Genomic DNA, 11022 nt, shown 5'->3' with positions numbered 1-11022 from the left:
AAGCTTGAAAGTTTCTCCCTAATTTGACTTGAGTATTATTGACACATTTTTCTCCATCTGACAACAAGAGCCAGTCTCAATGAGAAAGGCAATATGACCTTTGTAAGGTAGCTCTGATGCAATATAATACCTCCTGTCATAAGTAATTAGTGTTTGTCTTCTCCATTTCTCTGGCCTTCATCTCTCATTCAGCTACAGAAAATAATTTGTGTCAATATGATCATACACAAGTTATGATGCATTACATGGTAAGTAAATGTATTTGTCTACTGTTTTCAAGTGACAAGTTCAATTAAAATGTTTATTCTTATATGTCATATCTTCTAGTTAGTTTGTCTGCTTTTAAATTAGTCTTCCTTATAAAATCTCATTAGTAGAAGAAAATTTATTCAGACACTGCATAAAGCCTGCATAAAATAATTATATTCTTATATGTTTTGTTGTTCTAAACATATGACAGAAAAAATATAATAAATTTAGGATGATTATATAATTACATACTGACAAAGAGTCATAGCAGAAAAACTGATGAAATTTCTTCTGACAATATTTGATATACTTCAGATAAAAATATTGATATAACATTGTATCATAAAGGCAATTCATAGCAAAAACATTATTTCTTAGATATTAACTTATATAAAAAATATGATGAATTCAACATTTTTATGCAGTCTTGTTTCTTAATTAATATTATGTATCACCTACTGAAGAAATGGCACATGAAAATGGTTTCTAATTTCTGTAACCACATTAAGCAGAGAATTCACATAGGCCTTCCTTTGCTGATATTCCCTCAACTTTATTTGCATGTCAGGAAGATTAAATAAAAACCTGTAGCATAAATGATCAGACTAAGCTTTCCTTGAATAATGAACACTTAACCCAATGAACTATAATTAACTATTCTAATTTTGTTTACTTTGTTCTCTTCTATACTTCCAGCACAGACGTGATGATTTCTTTAGAGGCAATTCAGAAACTTACATCAATTTCAACCATTTTTGAATTTAATTAAGACTGTTTTATTGCTTCCTTTTCATCCCTTGCTGGAATGCTTCTTGTCAAATTCTATTTCATTTTTCTTTGTATTCCTACATAAAATTTACTTTTCATCAAGCTATTTGCCAGAAAGTATAATAAACTGGAAACAATAGCACTAAAATTGAACTATTTTATTACTTGTTTTTTATAGTCTAGCAACATTGATGAACTATTGTTAACATCCTTAGAGTCAAAGTTCTTCATATTTTGATTCTACAGAGTACTGATTTTTCATTTCCTTGAAATCATTTATTGGCAATGTATGATGTTGAATTCTGTATCTTTATACTATAAACCCAAATGAAAAAATAAACTATCTTGAATTAAAGGGGAAAAAGTGGGGGGGTGTTGGGGTAAATGGCAACTTTAAACAAGTGTCACATACTAACAGAGTTTGTCAATGGAAGAGTTCACAATGAGCAGAACTGAGTGATCAGATCAGGAGCAGAATATAACTCTACTCATTATTGTATTATCAAAGTGTGACCCCCACCAAAGAGCATCAGAAACTCCTTTCTTCCCCACCCTCCCTTGTATTTTGCATTTAACTTTTTCTTCCTTGCCTCACAGAGTTGTAAGGTAAAGACCTCCTTTTATATGTAAATTGACTTCAAATGACTTGAAACTTTCTGTTTTCTAAGCTGAATGACTAGTGAAACCTTTTTATGATCATGTGCATGCAGGTACTTCAGCGGCTAATGGGTTTGAAATGCAGAGTCCTCAGTTTTCCTTGTTGATAACATATAGACTATGAACTGTAGTTGAAAGTTGTCTCCAGTCTTGCCCAGCCCTGCAGTCCTGCAGCCACTTATGAAATAATTATTCAGAGGCTTAATATTATTTACAAACTGTATGGCCTATAAAAGGCCTTGTGCTAGCTAGCTATTATATCTTAAATTAACCCATTTCTATTAATCTATGTTTTGCCATGTGTTCCATGGCTTACCAGTCTGCTAGCATGTTGCCCCTTAGGTGGCAGACTGGTGTCTCCCCAGACTCTGCCTTTCTCTTTCCTGTCTCTCTCCTTGAATTTCCTGATTGCCTCTAAGCTGCTTTCCCATAGGCCAAAGTAGCTTATTTATTAACTGATGGGAACAACATATATTCACAGCGTACAGAAAGACATCTCCTAGCAAGAAACCATTTGTTAAAAATGTATGTGGGATGAATAAGTAAGGTTAGTTAAGCCTAGGTCCTTATCAAATATACTTTCAAAAATAACAGGAGTACAGACACTGTTTTAATCTGATCCTACTGCCATTATTGGTTCCACAAACTGGGTAACACACAACAGAAATTGGCTTACTCACAATTTGCATGTCTAGAAGTTACAAGTTAGGTTGACAGTAGGTTCAGTGTCTGGTTAGACCCTTGACTTAGCCTTCCCACCCTGTTGACAATGTCCTTCACATAGTGTTTATGTTCTAAGAATATGAGTCTTACCAAAGGCAAGACCTGACCTGACTTCAGTATAATTACAAAATTCTCCATGTTAGCCTTAGTGGGTTGTGGGAGTAGAACTCCAAAAATTTAATTTGGGAATGGCATGAACATTTAAGCTAGAAGAGGCATGGTGGTGTTTGTGACAGAAGGAAAAGGCAAGCATTATGAAATGCTTTCAAATCCCACTATTCCTTCAGAAATAAAGCTGAGATACATCGTTTTCAGCCCATGTTCTGCTGAATAAAGATGAGAACAGGCTAGAGGGAGACAAAAAGAACAAATGTGAAAAGAAAACCACACCCGATTAATTAGACTATCTAGTGTAAGACTAAAGATACACTGAAAAAGAAGATCAGAACTTGATGTTTTTTTAAGTGAAATAATCTTGCTGACTTACACAAACGAGTCTTAATGCAAGATTTTTTTTTTCCCAGCAATTTCCAATCTACTCCCATATTGAACTGCAAATTGCCTCTTATTCTTTCCTCAGGCTGCTCTAAGTTTGAATTTCTGTCAGAGCTGCCAAAATCTGAACAGGCCAAATCAGCACTGTCAGTTCACCAAGTGCACGTGAGTAGGAATTAGCCCTAATGAGGAATGATTATGAAGGAGGGGACCTGAGTGGATGAGGAGATGGCTCAGGAGTACTTGCTTGGAAAGGGAGCTTCATGCTGAGTTGCTTATAAAGTATGGTTTTGAAAAGTCAAATACAGTGCATGATATCCAGAGTGAGTGCAGAAGATCCTTGACATTTCCTGACAGAAGACTGTACTTCATCCAAATCAGAACAAATTATCATTGGTGGGATTTCAGGAAGACCCAAACAAGGAGTACACATCACAGTGGTGAAGAGTCAAGGACCAGACAGGGAGGATTGGAAAGCTAATTATGTGAAAATCAGGAGTGCTTTACTGATGATAAGAATAAATGGAAAAGTTAAGATATGTGAGACAAGAACAACATATTTGGAACATAAAAGAGTGTTAAAAGTGAAACAACTTAGGGATTAAACTCTTGGCAATTGTTGATAATAAAATTCAGAAATGAGGAGGTCGCTGTATGAAAGGAGAAGGCAAACCAGCAATCCACAGCATTTCAGACAGTGGGTGGAACCTTCAGGAGAAAAATCACACCAGGAATGGAAAAGTTTCATTTTGGACATAGAGCTCAGATATTTTGTGTTATATTGATAACATAAATTAGTTCTTAGAATTTAGAAGAATCTTACTTCATTTTCTGATCTCAAACATACTATTTTGAGTTATTTGTAGAATTATTCAAGAATCTATTCTAGTATATAGAATATGAAACCTTTTATTGTCAACTATCAGAAAATGTCAGTCATTAGAAGTCAGGTCATACAAATCAACATAGAAATTATTCTTTTAGATACAAGTTATCATATTTTGTAATAGCATAAAACATTTTTTTCTGTGCAATTCTCTTCAAAACCTTTCTTATAGCATAGATTTAGACGGGGGCTTTTTTGAAATATTAGGAAGAAAAGCTTTCAGGAAGATTAATAGTAACTAGCTATAATACAAAATCTCGAACTCATTGAGAATAATCTATTGTGTAGGCACTAAGTACAGGAAAATGTGGGGAACATCATTTGGTGTACATTATGCTGGTGCATGTGCTCTGTCTACCTAATCTGACCCTAATCCCTTTAACTTTCATTCAGACATAAATACATGATCAAGATCTGACTAATGAGACATGTGAGAAAGAACACTGGAGTAAAATCTAAGAACATGTCTCCTTTTCTTAGAGAAACTGTCTGACTCCAGCCTGACGGATGTGAGAGTGCTATTTTACTTGGAACTGAAAGCACTTTTCTAGCCCACCTGAGACATTAATGACAAAGTGGCTGCAATAAATTCAAAAGTTTGCTCTTCAAAATGTATAAGATTCAAAGAAACTCCTCAGCAAAGACATCAAAAGTGATGTCAGAGTATTCAATGTAGATCACAAAGGTCAAGTTCTCCATCATGGACAACAATACTTCTCCACCTATGCTCCTTTAATCCTTTCAATAACACACACTTCAACTTTCTTGAACTGTCAAGAATTGGATGAACAAAACAGAAATAGACTAATCAAAGGCATCCTTTCTTCTCTGTGTTATGAATATTAAAAAAGGATGGACTTTCTATCACTGCATTATCCTAGCAGAGCATGCAATCAAGAGCTCAAAACAGAAGTTGACACATAGGAAACTCCCAGTAGCAGTCAATAAAGGTACTAACATGGGCCTGAGATTATCATGCTGTCTAGAGTGCTTATTCAGAATACAAAATTTGTCAGGTTAAATCCTTTGAAAAAATAGAACCCTACTAATATGCTAACAAACCATCAAGAGATAACAGTTTATAATTGTGATCAGCAACATAATCCACATATAACAGAAAGGCTTGGATGGAGCATAAAGTAGAATAAGAATGAGAGTGTAGACAGAGAGGCTAATGTCACCCTATTTCTTTTGCAATAAAACACTGTAGGAGGCATAGCATAGACATTATGAAGTATGACATTTTGAACTGTACTTCAAGGAATTTAAAACAATGCATATGTCAGTAGTGGGGTCTTTGGATTCTATTTCATAAACTAAAACCTGAAAATCAAGTAAGAAACTAAGATTAACTTTTAAAAAGTTTACTTTTATGATCTAATTAGAAATTGCCAGTATATTTATTTTTGTATTGTCTTTTTTTTTCCTTTTTAAGAATACATCTTAAAAGCTCCTTTTACCTTTAAAACAAAACATTATCAGATCATTAAAATAAGAAGAGGTTTGATGATACTCACTTCTAATAAGGAGTGAAAAGGAAAACCAGATTTTCTGACATAAATGGTAAATTATCAAAGTGTAAAATTCTAAAGTACAAGAAAATTCCAATTTCAGTTACAGAGGGATTTGGCATTACATGCTTCCCTGCTTTTGAGAAGTCCTCACATGGGAATAAAAAGAGATTTCTGAAATAGTTGCTGTATAAGATGACCAATGTTTATTCATGTCCAGGGATGAAAAATAAGGTTATCAATAAGCCTAGCCATGGTTTGTACTCCCTGTTGTATTAGAATGGCCAACCAAGCTTTGACAAGGCACACCTGCTTGGAGCTCTAGCATCTCACATTTTCAGAAAGTGCATAGGGAATTTTGATACTCACAGAGACAGAAAGCAGCTCCTTACCGTCAACACTTCCTTGCACAGCCTGGCTATGGTTCAGGTTTGACCCCTGATCATCTGCATTCTCCTGTCTTGAAGAACAACTGCAGAGATGATCTCATGTACTTGAATGGAAGAATCCAAAAATGAGATGTCCAGGTCTGGAAGTATAGATGTGCTGGGGGATGTCTTTCTGTACACTATAAATGTATGTTGGTCCCATTGGTTAATAAATAAGATGCTTCTTAATTGGACTGTTGGGCATGTTATTGTCTAATTTCTTGAGTTCTTTATATATTCTGGATATCAGCCCTCTGTCAGATGTGGGGTTGGTGAAGACTTTTCCCATTCTGTAGGCTATTGCTTTGTCTTGTTGACCATGTCCTTTGCTCTACAAAAGCTTCTCAGTTTCAAGAGGTCCCATTGATTGGTTGTTTCTCTCAGTGTCTGTGCTACTGGTATTATATTTAGGAAGTGATCTCCTATGCCAATGTGTTCAAGACTACTTCCTACTTTCTCTTCTATTAGGTTCAGAGTAACTAGATTTATGTTAAGGTCTTTGATCCACTTGGACCTAAGTTTTGTTCATGGTGACAGATAAGGGTCTATTTGCAGTCTTCTACACATTGACATCCAGTTATGCCAGCACCATTTGTTGAGAGATGCTTTCTTTTTTCCATTGTACAGTTTTGGCTTCTTTGTCAAAAATTATATGTTCATAGGTGTGTGGATTAATGTTAGGGCCTTCAATTCGATTCCATTGGTCCACAGCCAGTACCAAGCTGTTTTTATTACTGTAGCTCTATAGTAGAGCTTGAGGTCAGGGATTATAATGCCTCCAGAGGTTGTTTTATTGCACAGGATTCTTTTGGCTATCCTGAGTTTTTTGTTTTTCCATATGAAGTTGAGTATTATTCTTTCCAGGTCTGTGAAAAATTGTGATGGTATTTTGATGGGGATTGCATTGAATCTGTAGATTGCTTTTGGTAAGATCACCATTTTTACTATGTTAATCCTGCCTATCCATGAGCATGGGAGATCTTTCCATTTTCTGGCATCTTCTTCAATTTCTTTTTTCAGGGACTTAAAGAATAGGGAGAAACAAAGTGCTAGAGAGGACCCCAGAAATCCATAAAGATATCTCCACTGTAGACTACTGGCAATGGTCTAGAGAAAGCCCAAACTGACCTGACCTAGTCTGGTGATCAGATGGCCAAACACCCTAGCTGTTGTGTTAGAACTCTCCTCCAGTAACTGATGGAAGTGGATGCAGAGATCCTTGGCCAGGTCCCAGGTGGAGCTCCAGGAGTCCAATTGGAGAAAAAGAGGAAGGATTGTAAGAGGGAGAATTGCTGAGACCAAGATTGGAAAAAGCACAGGAACAAATAGCCAAACTAATGGAAACATATGAACTATGAACCAAAAGCTGTGGAGGCCCCAACTGGATCAGGCCCTCTGGATAAGTGAAACAATTGAATAGCTTGAACAGTTTGGGAGGCACCTGGGCAGTGGGACCAGGACCTGTCCTTAGTGCATGAGCTGGCTGTTTGGAACCTTGGGCTTACACAGGGAAACTTTGCTCAGCCTGGGAGGAGGGGACTGGACCTGCCTTGACTGAATCTAGCAGGTTGAGCTGAATCCCCAGGGGAGTCTTTGCCCTGGAGGAGATGGGAATGGGGAGGTGGGTTGGTGGGAAGGTGGGGTCAGGGGCAGGAGGGGGTGGACAGGGGAACCCGTGGCTGATACGTCAAATTAAATTAAATTATTTTTAAAAAGTGATGAAGAGGTTATCTGAAAAAAATAAAAAAATAAGCTGCTTTGGCCTATGGCAAGGCAGCTTAAAGGCTAGTGGAAAATACAAGAGGAGAGAGAGGAAAGAGAAAGGCTGAGTCTGGAGAGAGACATCAGGGTGCCATCCAAGGAACAACATGCCAGCAGACTGGTAAAGCACGAAACACATGGCAAAATGTGGATTAAGAGAAATGGTTTAATTTAAGATAAAAGAGCTATCTAGCAAGAGGCCTACCATAGGCCATATAGTTTGTAAATAATATTAGGCCTCTGAGTGATTATTTCATAAGTGGCTGTGGGACCGAGGGGGTGGAGGTAGTGTTAGGGGGCCTGAAAAAAAACCTTCTGACTACATAGATGCTCTTTGCTTTTATTGGTAGTTTAATAAACCTAGGATTATTAAAAATTCTTTACACAGCTTAGTACAACAGGTCTTACAGCCCAATATTTGGAGCACAAAGTATCAAACAGTCATGCCAATTGTCTTTGAGCCAACTGTTGGTCTGTTGTTTTTGTGGTGTTTTAGCAGAAAAAGGTTAATGTGCCTTCACTTTCTTTCTTTTCTTTAGGTAGTTTTATATATAATGCACACACGTGTGTGTGTGTGTGTGTGTGTGTGTGTGTGTGTGTGTGTGAGAGAGAGAGAGAGAGAGAGAGAGAGAGAGAGAGAGAGAGAGGGAAGAGAGAGAGCATTCCACTTATATGAGGGTACTTTTGGAGGCTGAATGAGGGTGTAGAATTTCCTGTAGCAGAAGTTAGCAGCAATTGTGAGCCTCCTAACCCAGGTCTGGGAACCAGACTCTGGCAGGGTATCAAACACCCCTAACCACTGAGCAACCTCTCCCATCACCACCACCCACCCCAAACACACTTTTTTTTCTCTTCTACTTCTTTGGCATAGTTTAACTAAAGTCTAACTCTCAAATATCAATTAAAATTGTTGCTGCAAGTAAAATAAATCCAAAATTAAGTAAATCATAAGTAACGGGAAGAAAAACAAACAAACAAACAAACAAAACACCTGGATTCTTGTTGATGCCCAGAGGCACAGAATCAAAGAATTTCCCAAGCACCCTAGCTCTGTATTGCTGAATCATGAAATAAATATCATCACAATTTAAGGTAGGTTGTGGCAGGTATTTTGGGAGTATGAAGCATTATAACTGAATATGTAGCTACTGAAATCAGATACTGGTAGATGTTTAGAAATACTACTTATGTGGCTTTCATGGGCTCCCCTTTAGCAATACACTCAAGTTCAAAATATCGAAGAATGAGTGAGGGAGCAATACATTATTTATAGATCCTTCTTATTGGGATAGGATTCCCTACCATGGAGTCAGGTCAATCACTAATGTATTCAAGGAATGCACACCTGTCCAGAGAATCAGTACTTATTCTCTATAGAGCAAGGAATGTTTAAACAATTCAGGGTGCTCAACTCTCTTTCCATTTTCAGTTCTATCAGGGAGTTTTCATTTTTCTAGTAGTGAAACCTACACTGTCTCCCCCGGGGAAGACTTACTCTATGGCACCTAGCATTCGAACTGCCCCATTCTTATTTTTCCTGTCTCTCTATCTTTAGATTTTCAAAAGAAATTTAAATCTCTTAAAATATAGAGCCTCACTCATTGGTCACAAGTTGGAGAAGAGAATTCATAGAAATGAGCAGCATGAAAATGTCTTACAACCTCATGAGATAGTTTGGTCAAATGATGGGAAAAATCAAGAAATGTATTCCACTGCTCCCCTTCATTCATGACTTCCCTGCAGTGTCTATACTAATTCAATTAGGAAGGGAAGCAAGAAAAAAAATGGTATCACTGAACTGTATAATGCAAACTAAGTGCATTAAGAAGCATTATTATAAATATTTAAAATAGCCAAGGCTTGCAGTACAATTTCCTGACGTTCAAGCAATGAGGCCATTTTATTCTCCAGTCTCATTTAATGAAAACCGGAAGAGGAGGTTTTCAAAGCAAAATTTGAAAGGATAATCAAATGATAATTTTTCTTCTGAATAGAATGAAACTAAAAAAGGGAAAAGAACCAACTGCCAGATGAAAGACATTGCCCTCCTTGTAGGTAAAGTACATCCCCAAAGTAAAGTACTTGTGAGTAAGGCAATGTGAATGAGGCATTAAACTGCGTGCATTTGCTATTTTCCTATCATTTCTACATAAGGAATTATTCTAGATTTATTCAAACTTGGGTTCTAAATTTGTAAAGAACACAAAATGGTAACCAAAGTAGGAGGTGAGTTTACCTGACTCAGCTAGTGTTATCATATTCTCTTTCAAATATGGAAGTTCAAATTCTGTGTGATTTGGCAAGGCAATTTGATAACACTCAGAAGAGTTTCAGAAAAACTCACAAATCTTCCCAATTCAGGATCCTAGCTAAACATTAACATTTCCACTCTCAGATACACATTCATTGTGTGCCAGGCCAGATGACCGATATGCATCATCACTGAACATATTCATGGCAGTTTCATGAACAACATAATGTTAGAGGTGTTATTGGCAGTTCAAAGGTAGAGTTTTGAGCAATTGTCACTCGTGTGTGATGATTTTTAGTTGTCAAACTCAGATTTCTTAAATTTTAGTTTGTCTAAATTAAAGAATTACATTTCTCCACCAATAAGAGAAACAAGATTCCTGAAATATGTAAAAAGGAGAAAAGCTCTGCTCTGTTATACAATAGTTTTTGGACCAACTATATCTCACATTTCAGCGAGATATTCTAACAGTGGTTAGAATAGCCAAAGAACATAATAATAAAGAAATAGAAAAATTGAGAAATGTTATAATTCAAATGAATCTAAAAGACTCATAGCCGGGCGGTGGTGGTGCACACCTTTAATCCCAGCCCTCAGGAGGCAGAACCAGGCAGATCTCTGTGAGTTTGAGGCCAGCCTGGGCTACCAAGTGAGTTCCAGGAAAGGCCCAAAGCTACACAGAGAAACCCTGTCTCAAAAAGCCAAATAAATAGATAGATAGATAGATAGATAGATAGATAGATAAATAAATAAATAAATAAATAAATAAATAAATAAATAAATAAATAAATAAATAAAAGACTATTATAGAATATTCATCAACAAAGAGCAGGATGCCTTTTGTTCTCAAAAGATGCAAGGAATCTCTTCAAGAGTATACCATATGTTTGGACACAAAACACCTAAATAAATTTTAAAAATTGAAATTATATAACAAATATTTTCTTGGCACAATAGAGTGATGCTACAAATTAATTAAGGGAAAAATCTTGAAAATTCTTAGAGACGTAGAAATGAACACACTCTTAAACAATGAATAATTCACAGCAGAAATCTCAGGGGAAATTATTAAAAAAACACCCAAGATGAATGAAAATAAGCCATAGTACCAAAATTCATGGGAGGCAGGGAAGGATATACTCAAGGGAAATTTATAGCTGTAAGTGCCTACATTAAAAATGAATACTCAAATGAGTAAACTAATTCTACATTTTAAAGAAACAGCTAAGAAAAAACAGGAGCATGAATCAGTGGAGAGGGACAATAATTAGAAAAAAGCTAAACAAAGTAAAC

This window comes from Onychomys torridus, chromosome 19, assembly GCF_903995425.1.
Source record: "Onychomys torridus chromosome 19, mOncTor1.1, whole genome shotgun sequence".
Taxonomy (NCBI): domain Eukaryota; kingdom Metazoa; phylum Chordata; class Mammalia; order Rodentia; family Cricetidae; genus Onychomys; species Onychomys torridus.
This window is presented reverse-complemented; position numbering follows the sequence as displayed.